General features: G+C 37.0%; 1 pseudogene; it reads right to left on the reverse strand.

Annotated features, from left to right (window-relative positions):
* Window positions 1-11,444: 11,444 nt before the first annotated feature.
* Window positions 11,445-11,563, reverse strand: LOC131832750 (U2 spliceosomal RNA; annotated as a pseudogene).
* Between the last annotated feature and the right edge of the window lie 595 nt (window positions 11,564-12,158).

Here is a 12,158-nt window from a genome sequence, read left to right on the forward strand (position 1 = left end):
AATCTTTTACAGTTCACATTTAGGTTGATTCTATTTTAATTACCTGGATGGTCTGATCATTTATTTTGGATAAATTCCAAGCAGTAGAATCGTTTGTTTATATACATTTTCAAAGTTTTTGACCTTAGGGCGTTTAATTTTTTTCCTTCAGAGGAATTATACCAATTTATCCTGAAATGACACTGTATGAGTCACTGTTCTGCTGTCTTCTAAACTTCAATCCTGGAGCCCAGGCGGAGGAAGAACATGGTTGGGTCATTCCAGTTGTTGCATGAATATCTAATCTGAGTTTCCGTTCTCAGACAGAAAAGCGATAAAGTTTATATTGCTGGGTTTTCAAATCCCTCTTTCCCTATTCCTTGTCTTTTTTTTTTTTTTTTTTTAAGATTTATTTATTTACTTATTTGACAGACAGAGATCACAAGTAGGCAGAGAGGCAGTCAGAGAGAGAGGGGGAATGCAGGCTCCCTGCGGAGCAGAGAGCCCTATGCGGGGCTACATCCCAGGACTCTGGGATCATGACCTGAGCCAAAGGCAGAGGCTTTAACCCACTGAGCCACCCAGGCGCCCCTTCTTTCCCCATTTCTTAATGTTTGTTATATTAAGATAAAACATCTCCCTCATAAATTGTAAATGGTATAGATAGAAAGTAGTAAACTTTACTAAAATATCATCCCAGACTTTCATTTTCCAATATGAGGGTCTCCATTCAGATTCTCCCTATTCAACTGCTTATCTACCTATCTATCTATCTGTGCAAAGGGAAATTCAGGGCTTAGATATTTTCCACCTATATTCACCCTCACATCTGTGTCTGCTCATTCCATTCCTTTTCCAACAAGCCCTTTCTCCTCTCCTAGTCCTATCTTAAACCTTCTTTCCTTCAATCTAGAGTACAAGCCCCATCTCTGCCATGCCACTTCCTTGACTTTCTATCTCTCATAATTATTAGCTCAACTCCTCAGCCCTGACACATTGCATCTTTGTAACCTACAGGATGAACATTGGCTAAAATACAGTCAGGAATGTATTTAGGCTGAACAGATTTCAGAAGAAAAGCATTTATCACCTACTATTTAAGAATGACTGTCAGCTGGATATTTTTTATCACTTGAACACCTTGCTCTTTGTCATCAGAGAAAGAAATGAACAGTTTTCATAAGAATAAATAGTTCAGAAAATAATCATATTCATAAAATATATGACACTTTCTATTTTTATTCCATGATGATGGTGATCTATATAGGTTCTCATATTTTTAAGACCCTGAGTTTTCCCTTGAACTCTTACCAGGAATTGTCAAGATATGGCTGACCCTTAGGTCATTATTTTTCAAAATAATTGGAATTCCTCAACTGTATAGTGGGTATCTTATTAAATATAAATGAAATGAAGAATTAAATATCTTCATTTTGAAAAGGCTCTAGTATGAAGTACTTACTATTCACAACATAATTCTTCCTACTTTCTGACTATCGCTAAGAAAAACTTTTCACACAGCCACTGAATAGTAATCTTTAATTTTGGGTCAATTGAGCTCTCCCCCACCAAAAAAAAAAAAAAAAAAAAAAAAAAAAAAAAAAAAAAGATTCATTCTTTTAACATTCACATATTTAATTTCACTTATTAAATGTTAAAAGTTAAAAGTTGATCTCCTATCCCTTCCTGCATAAAATCCTTGTCTCATATCAGTGTCTTATATAACTTCCATGCCCAGGAATTCTCTAATAATCCAAAGCAATATTAGACTAATCCTGTATTTTAAAACAATTTTATCTGTGACTTTGGAGTTTAATAGCTACAAACCTGCCAACTTCAATTATGACATGAATATTTTTAAATTTATTGTTTTTCATAGGAGTTTTTTCATGAAGACCATTATAAAAGGCAGTAGAAATAAAATTACTACCCATAAAGGCTGTACAAAAACACTTTCAGATGTTGGATATAATCATTGCTATTTGCACTTCTGAAATAAATGTGCAAATGTTGCAGTTTAAGTTGTACCCACTGTAAAGAAAAAATAAAAACAGAATCTGGCAATTTTATTCACTTATTTGTGCAAACATATTTTATATCCAACAAGGAAAATTCTCATATGATCAGTTCATTAAATACTCTACACATGGATTTCTAGAAGACTGAGTGGATGTCTGTGTAAGACAACTATTTCCTGTCAAGTACTCTGCATTTCCAAACTTAAAAGTAAAACAAATTCTTGTCTCCATTTCATTGTGAAATACACAGCATTCCTTCGCATTCATCCTTTTAAGATTTTTTTTTCGTCCTTCATAGCAGGCAAAAGTAAAGAGATAGAACCATTTATTTCACTTTGGGTTTTATTCTCTCCCTGTCTCTTCATTTCTCTCAAAAGATTTGGAGTGTATCGTAACACCTGCTGGGGCAGTAACAACAGTTGAGCGCTACCTTATTGGTGCCCTGTGAGCACTCGGCGTGACACAGACCACTGTCTCCATACTCCTTCCACTCATTGCGTGACCACACCTGGCATCAGAAGGCTGGCCACAGTGAGCCGTCTTCATGCCCACCATGGCAAGGCCTAGAAACTTAGGGCTCTAGGCAGTTGTGTCCCTTCCCTAGCTCAGTGGAACTGAGAACAGAATCTTTGTCCTTCCACTACAGATGGTCAACAGACTGGAGTGTGCCAGTAATCCGAGGAAAGGCCAGACTTATTTTAATTACAAATTACTCCGTCACTTCACGTTTGTTATCTCTCTGTACCTGTAGTTCATGCACCAGACAACTTAATGCACATTATTTAAATAATCATCAATCCCTTTCCTGTTTCAGCACTTTCAACCTTTCTCTAGAAAGCCTGCCCGTTTGTAGGGATTTATAACCGCAAGTGCCTGAAGTCAAGTTTCAGTTCTAGCAAATGTGGGGTAGATGCGACTTTAAAACAAACTGATCAGACATTGGAACAACAAAGACAGGAGGATTAAGGCAGTCTCTGAAGATGAAAGTGTAAAGAGATCTTGGGGGAAAATCGCCTGAGAGGAGCCTTTTAAAAATCAAACAGAAAAACTCTCATCAGTGGGCTTTACTCCGTTTTTTTTTTTTTTTTTCCCTAAATTTTAGCAACATGTGCAAGGAGTTTCATTTATCAAGTCAGATCTCCTAGTCTTTAAATAAACTCTTTCAAAAAAGAAGTGAAAAGCAGGTTCATAACCCATCAGCAGTTTCTCCAGAGTTACTTAGCATCATTGTCACTAGAAAAACACTTCATAATTTCAGAACACTGTCCGGCAAAAATACGTGGAACTGAAGGGAAAGCCCGGTGCCCATGTGGAAGGACTTAGCTGCGTCTCCTAAACTGAACTATGTGCATTCATAGAGAATGTGTGATAGATTTCCTTCTTATGTATACACTCTTTTTGTTCAAGAGAGTCAAGAAGTGATAACTTGGAGACAGAATGATACTGACAGTCACCTGTCATTCATTGTCCTTTATTCTAACAACCTCAGGCATTCAGGCATGGATTTATGGGTTTTCCCCCCTTTTGCTTTATTTTTAAAGGCGTTGGGGGATGGGGGAGAATATCAGAGGATTCAGTCCTGAATAGACTTTTGTTTTGCTCTTTCTTTTACCTCTTGACTGTGTCAAATGCACTGTGTCTCTCATGCAGTTTCTCTCTTTAGAGAGCCTCGGCTGGGCCAGCTAGTTAGTATTCAGAGACAAGGCAAAGAGGATGAAATTCTTCTCTCTGCTTGCTGAGACCGCAAATAAGCAATTAGACTAAAAGCAACGTATTGGGCAAAGAAGGCCCTGGCAGACATCATTGTTGACTGGAACCTGCCAATATAACTTTAAAATCGTAAAAACTTCATAGCAGGGAGGAAGAGTCACTTAGAGGCAGGCACATAAGTTGGTTAAGACACTAAGTCAGTATTTGCTACAGACGTTTCTGCTGCGTAATGTACTCCGTGAACTGTAAGATTTTCCATTTAATCTTGTTTACTTATTGTAATGAGAAACAAATGGGTGAAATTAGCAATGGTGATAGAAAATCCAACCTTTTATTGTATTGCATGTTATGAAAACATTTCCTAGATTGGCATGTGACTCCCATTTTCATTTGAGCTCACTTTAAAGGGCTGTAATGGAGGTCTGAAGGTTACAAACTGTTTTATGTCTGACCAAGCAATATCATATATCTCCGCTGAAGAGTTAGTGGAGACATTTAAAACTGTATGTGCCGCCAGCCTTTTGCTAGGTGCCGGTGATAGCAAGGGAGGTAGTTCTTAAGGATCTTCTTCTTCCCTTTAATACAGAGACTCCCTGCTGGGTTCCAGCAACTGATGCATTTCCTGTGCAAATGCTCAAATGCAGCCCCTCTGTTCATTACATTGGGATCGCCTAATTCCATTTTGCGATAGACCAATCTTCGGTGAGCCTTCAAGCCTGTCCAAGGGATGGGAGGTAGCAAGTAGACCTTCCCGATTTGATATATTTAATCCATCCCCTTTCCTTTTGCCACCCCTATCCTTCCAAACCACATTTCCCAAAAGTTGAGAAATGCTAGCCTGATGAATTTATTTTTACATTTTCTAAGCCAGGAAAAAGAAAGGAATCTGGATTATTGACATTCTTTACCGGAACTACAGTAGACTAGAGTTAGCAGAAAAAACTGCTAATCATCACAGTTTTCGTGTTGGAAGCAATTTGCCTATAATTAGTAAGTTGATAAATACCAACAAAATGGGTGCTAAAACGAACAACTCTTGTGCTGAGAGACATTTGACTCTACATTACACTTTGCATTTTTATATATGCAGCATTACATTTTGTTACAAAGAGCGACAACTTTAGTGGCAGCTGAAGCACTCTCATCTGTCTTCTGAAGGAAAGCAGACATACATCTTAATATAACAACTTCTTTTATAAAACATATCTTTTTTTGAGGAGTAAGCAATGCAAGGATAAGGCAAGAAATGGGTATTTTATTTATTTTCTATAAAACGGCAGGAGAAGATGGGAGACCTGTTTTGCTGGACAACGAAATGCCGTAGCACGTAGGATGACACGGTACCAGGGAATTAGGCTGTGTTCTTCATTGGTAATACCAAACTCACACTTGTTTGGATTTATTTCTTTTCTACATTTCATGTGAAATGATCATTGTAGGAAATGTTCCAACTCCATTTAGAATCCAGCTCATGGCCATTCTTGTTCAATTCCAACAAGGAAATGTGCATGATGTACTGATACGTGATGCACATGTTTAATCCAGATAAACAAGATGTGGTATGCTGCCTCTTTAAAGCCAACTGCATTTGTATGTCTGAAATGTTTTAATAAAGCACTCGCTTTTGTGGGGGTTAAATCACAACAGGTATGTTATATACAATAAATAAAAGCATATGATAGCTTTATCAGTGGAACGCTGAATCTCTGATTCTCACCGTTATCAGAAAGCATAGTATCACAATAAATTCCATCTAGATGATCTGACAGAAGAGATTATCCCCCCCCAAAAAAATTGTGAGAGTATAAATTTAAAAAAAAAAAATTCTTTATGGGAATGTGATTGAGAAAATGCTAGATCTTTCTAGTGTTTTTTAGAAGTCTGTGACATAATTTTAGGAGCTTCATTATCTACAACCACTTAATAGGTAACTTGATTAGCCCACGTGGTTATCAGAGATCTTGCAGGATGCTCAGACCAGACCATGTGGTAAATGAATTGATTGCTCATTTTCAAGCATCTTCTAATCTAACCTTTCCACTAGGTTCCTGGACGTTAATACGTTTGCCGAAGTTCGTTTCTCCTTTCCTTTTAAACAGTACACCTTTTGTGTTCCTACACACTGAACGAGACAGTAAGTAATGACCACTGGCAAAACAGATGCATGTTTTCCTTCCCCTCTTCAGAACATTCTATAGTGGGTGGTAAAATATTTAAGCCATTTCAAAGTCATGTAAACTATCCCAAATATGTCAGGGGAAGAAGCAGAGGCTGCAATTCATTATTTTTCTGCAATGAATCAACATGAAAGAGAACATTTTAAAGACCCAAGTAGCTTTGTTTTCATTTACAGTTCAAATCAATAATTTCATACCATGAGTATTTTGCTTATTTGAGATACAGCACATCTTTGATGAGTAACAGATTGATCACCATGAAAGAAAAAGGCTGAGATTTTGAGGGAGTGTGTAACGCAGTTATTTGTGGAGGACATGTACCATCTCATTTATTATTATTGATATTATTATTATTTTTATTCTCATTAGTGTTTTCCTTCATATCCATCCCAGTCGAAGCCCAGGCAAATAACGGTTTTAATGAAGATTTATTGTAAGACGGGATCAAAATTCATTTTGTAAATGTAAGTTGCTCATGGTATGCTCTCTGATTAAATAAAAGTAAATATTTTCACCTTGAAACGTAGTCTTGTAACTCCTTTTTCAAAGCCTGCCTCTTCCTTATTTTCCAAGATCAAGAACAATGTATTTCAAGAGACTCTGAGATTAAAGAGTGGAGCTATGCCATTTGGATCTGGTCAATTTTGCTGCCATTTTTATCACCGTTATTCTTTCATTTATTATAGGTCCTCCTCTCTTCACATGTGACTCTGTTTAAGAGAGAGCAGCATTTTGTGCAATAGCATTTAACCAATCTCTGTGGAATATTTTTCCTCTCTAAAACAAAGTTACATATAATGAGCTCCGAGTGTCTTTCTTTGTGCTTGGTTTAGTCCCAACCTTTTTTTGCCATTCAAAAACAATGCTGACACATGCATGAAATGCCAAATAGCATTAGTGTAATAAAGGAGTTAAACCGAACCCAAAGCATGATCATATATTAAATTGTTTTTAAAAATACTGACCTAAGCACCTCTACGAGATGTTATTAGTAAAATTTGAAGAAGAAGAAAAAAAGACATTTGGAAGTGAGATGCGCTCTCCTTTGTAGCCCGTATAATTGCTGATTTGCCATCATGTTTGCTTGTGATGCCTTTGTCAGATATTATTTCATGTCTCTTTGTCAAAGGAGAGGTTTTGAAACCTTTTTTCTGCATCTGGGCAACTGCTGTTCAGGGCTCAGACCAAGCCTCCCAGGGCTACAGCAACGTGTCCAAAAAGCTTTTGGTAAAAAAAAAAAAAAAAAAAAAAAAAAAAGAAATCTTTTAAGCAGCCCCTCATTTCCACTCACCAGGTCAACACATATGTTTTACCAAAAGAAAAATTCTAACATTTCAACATCGGCTTCAAATACGGTAAGTGGAACTTGGTGACGATTTTTCATTAAGACCTAGTGTTGAATAACTCTTGCTCACCCCCAGACGGAGGGAAATCGAAGGCAACTGTTAGGTCCTCTTCCCCGGTAAGTGGTGATGTTCGAGAATGTGATGATTTATCAGGCTTTTCTAAAAATAGTTGGCATTTCGAAGTAGATACTTCCCAACACATAGTAAGGCCCTACGGAGCCAGAGGGAGTAAAAAGAAGTTTATTTTCTCACCCGCTTACTTCTTCCTGGGGAGTTAAACCAAAGGGCTATGGTAAAGCGCTTTATATCAGCAAGCAAGAACGGGAAAAGAAATGACTGTAGAACATACAATGATAGGACTATTTTCTGCACAAATCCAACGAGAAGGAGGACTATTCAATTAGGCCTCGTGGTTACTTTTAATGAGGGTTGTTGTGGAATAAAGTGGAAGCATCTGTTACCCATGAGCCACCACAGTGGCTACGTAAGAAAGACACAGCTCTCTCGTCTATTGATTGGGACTGGTCTTCATGGAACATTCTTATTAGTATGCTTAGAACAACCATGCAAATCTCTAAACCAAATTAATTATTCCTGGCATTCCCCAGAGATAATCCCACAGTCATTTTTTACCAAAGTCAGGGAGCAGGGGAACCCCTTTCTCTGTACATATTTTACTACGGTTTGCGATGCCTAATTGTCCTACTCTATGTTGCCCTATTTTACCAGCTACAGTCTGAATTCATTCCCATTCTCTCCTTAAAAGTTTGAAACCCCCTAGTGACAGGAATATTAATGTGCCAACACTGTCATATCTATTTCAGCTCATACATATGCAATGTCTTTGTTTTCAAAGATTTATGTCAGACTTTGCTGAAGTGAGGTATTCTACCATTTTAGATAATAGCATGCCAAAGTGATGTTATCAGCCACATTCAGCACTCACTCAAGCAAACGGGAGGAGCTTCCATTCCTTCATGGCTTAAACTCATAGAAACTGTTATTTATCCTTATTTGATGAGAAAATCTTTCAGGGGGAAATGGTGTATTTTTAGAAGAAGATTATGGCCATCCTGTGGATTATCTTTTAATTAAGAATGGATGATTTGTGCCCACTCTGCTGTAGCAAACGTCTTGCTGTTAATGAAGTTTAAAAAGACTTACTTTATTTAATTACAGCTAATCACCAGGGTAAAATGTGGAATTTTCTTTGATCCTACATGTATTGTGGTAATCCCTTTGGCAGATAGCATCTCCTCAAAATATTTTGAGTTTTTTTGGCGGTCACATCTTAGCAGAAGGTGGAACCACCTTACACTGAAGAACTTCTTTCATTCCCTCTGTAGTTGCCTACCCTGGCATAAAATTACACAAAGTTTTCTTACAAGTTGAGATGGTCCTTCAGACAGAGAGTCCTGAAGCTTTCAAGTATTTGAATCTTTTACTTTGTCTAATATCCAGAATCAGGGTCTTTGCTCTTGTTCAATGATTTAATTCAAACAACATCATTGGACAGTGTTAACGTATGTGCCCAGCACTATGCAGAGCAATGGAACTAGAAACACAAAGAGAACACGGACCCACAGTAAACCAACCTTTACGGAGAAGTTGTGTTCACTTTCTACTGCATTCATTCCATGTGGACATAAATATGTAAATGTGCTTGAAACCCAGGGGTTGCTTTGTCTTTGGTTTAAAACCAGGAATTGTTTTACCTTTGGTTTGATTTGTTTCTAATCATCAGAATAGAATTTGCTTATTTGAGCCCTCTAAGATAAAACAAGGCTTACTTTTTATTTTGTTCCTCTTTATCTTCCCTTTGGAATCAAGTGCAATATGTGACCCCCCGCCCTTTATACCTTCCTGAATCTCAAAGAAAATTTTTTTCAAGAATACATATTAAACCGGTTCTAATTCTAGGTGATATCGGTCTCTGATTTTTTCATCTTTATAAACACCAGGCTTAATCACTTCCATGAAAAGGAAAAGGAAAATCTTGAATATGCTTCCTATGTTTACGCTTTTGATTATAAATTATTTTTTTAAACAATTAGCATGGTTTATGTTTTTAATCTCAGAGATGTCATCCTGTTTTTTCCAAAAATTACCTTTTCTCCTTTTGCTATGTTTTTATTCTGTAATCTTCTCTCTTTTTGATGCAGACAATGTAGGCTTGTTTGGCACAAAGGCCCCGAAGGGCAAGGTTGGCTCCCTGAGGAAGAGAAGAAAAACTGTCAGTGGGCGGCAGGAGAGGGTACCTGCCTGACCTACTCCACCCCAACCGCCCACACTCACGGAGAGATGGGGTCAAAACAGCATCTGAACAGAGTAGATGGACTGGTTTTTTGGAAAACAAAACTTTCCTGGAAAATGACTGTGTCTAAACTAATCAAAATGAAAGAAATATAGGTCTTGGTACAACTTTTCCAGGACTTTACAACTGGCTGGCTTCATGACCATAAAAATGAAAACCCCGCAGTCCCCCACAAAGAGAATTCTCACCAAGGCAAATAATTCCTTTTGAAACAACATGAATAATCTATTAACTCATCAATCACTCTTATCATTTTTAACTTAAAAAGAAGATGTCATCTGGGCAGAACTATTTGCTCACATCTCCAAATATTTTCTACTCTGCTTAACAAATTTGAGTTTCTATGAATTCTTCTGGTTTGCCAGGACATGAGCAGATTTCAAGTAGGTTTGTTGTGAAATCAGTACAAGGTCTCTATTTCACACGTAGGGCTCCATGATCACACAACAATGAGAACCCCCTTCCCACCATCTGCATCTGAGCACTCACACAAATCCCTCCCCTGCAGCCTTCACACTGCCCCACCCCCAGGTGGGAATTGCTCTGCCACTTTACCCACAAATCCCCGCGGCCTAGTAGTAGACATTCAGACTTCAAAGTCATTAAGATTAGAGGAAGTTCTTCAAAAGTGCAATTCATGTCTTAAAAAAAAATTAAACACTATAAAGTCGGAGAGCAAAACAGAATTTGTGGTTAGTTCCTGTAATATATTAAACATCTGCCGTTTTGTCTCTATTGGGATGTGAGGTTGTGCTGAAGTCACATCCTGATAACATCTGCACATCAGTGATAGCTTTTGCTTTATTCTTTCTGGTCCGCTGATGAGAGATTCTTTAACATCCCTTCAGTCATCAAGACCCCCGTTGAATTTCTTTGCTTGTGACAGCCTTAAAGGTGGTCTCATTTACATTTGCGAAAATGTCACAATATAGAAAGATATTTTCAGTTTGATGTTTCATCCCTTCCTTTTTTTATCCGGATGCTAGTTTTAGCTTTTCAAATGAATGTCGATCTCAAAATAGATTTTCCATGAAATATATTTTGTCTGATTTTTGAAACACCATGTCTACAGCAGAAGATTTTTTTTTTCCCCAAAAAAAAGTTTTCCACGAGGAATGGCACCTCTGCTTCTGCCTGCACTGCGGGAACAGCTGTGTGCCACAGAAGGGCTAGCTGGTTTGACACCCAGTAAGGCAGCCTGTACCAGCTATTAGAAAAGGTCAGGTATTGATAGGACCTTTGTTTCTTCTCTTTCCCTAATGACCCCAATTACCTCAGAGCTGAGTAAATAGTCAATAAACAATGGCATTAACATATGTAGAAAAAGCATTTATTTTACTTTCCAAGATGATTGGCAATGTCCTCTGCAGGTCTAGGGAGGTCTGTGAGCTTCTAGTGGTTTTAAAGCAAGGTGGGACCATGAAAAGTAACATAGAGTATTTCCCTAAATAATCCTAAAATAACTGCAAAGATTATTTTTAGTGCTGAATGTATCTTTTTTTGATGCAGTCAGCCATCAGTTAATGGAAGTACATAAGTTAACTTTGCAGAGCCCTATTACTTATAAATTTTAAAGTAAGGATTACTTGGTTTTGACTATTAATTTTCTTGTTCAGTTTAGTGGAGATTTTTCTTTTTTCTTTACCTACCTGGAAGTCATAGAGTTGAATAAATTGTTTTATTGGCACTCTTTGTCAGAGTTGAGATCTTATTCACAGAACATACCCTCTTTTCATTTCAAAATATTTGAAAGAAAATTTTTATCACTGATTTCTAATGTAATTCTATTATAGTTAGAGAATGTAGTCTGTACAGTCTTCCTTTTTAAAAAAATACATTGATACTTATATTTTCGGTCTACACTGTTGTCTACCTTGGTCAACATCCTATATGTACCTGAAAAGAATATGTATTCTACAGTGTTGGATAAATGTTCTATAAAATACTGTCTTAACCAAGACTGTTGACATTACCATCCAAATATTACACTTGATCTTAGCCAAAAGGCCAAGAAGCGATTATTACCATCCAAATACTATCTATCTTACTTATATTTTTTGTCTATATGTTTTATCAATTATTAAGAGTGGAGTACTAAAAATGCCCAATTATGATTATGGATTTAAGTACACCTTCCTCTTCGCTTCATGGATTTCAGACTCTTATTAGACAAATACATATTTAAGATATCTTCCTGATAAAGTGACCTTTTTATCATTATGAAATGCCCTCTTTATTTCTGGCACTACTTCTTCTCTTGAAGTCACTTAGTCTGATATTAATATAACTACACAGATAGAAAACACAGATTTTATTTTTAAGTGTCTGGCTACATTTGTGGGTCAAATATTTAGAAAGAGTGCATCAGCTTACCTGTCACCTTGTGTTCCCATAAATACCAACCACAGGGGTGAATTTATCCGTTCACATCAGTAACACATAGCCTTCTGAGACAGGAGCAACTACGGAAGGAGAAATTAAACTAAATGAAAAATGAGTGATAACATTATACAAAATAAATCCGAATATAGTCTTTATTACTTAGAAAACTTCCATTTGTAATTTTTATTATTATTTTAATATTCCCTAAAACTTTGAACTCAGTTATGAGCTG

Source organism: Mustela lutreola, chromosome 5, assembly GCF_030435805.1.
Source record: "Mustela lutreola isolate mMusLut2 chromosome 5, mMusLut2.pri, whole genome shotgun sequence".
In the NCBI taxonomy this organism is placed as follows: Eukaryota; Metazoa; Chordata; class Mammalia; order Carnivora; family Mustelidae; genus Mustela; species Mustela lutreola.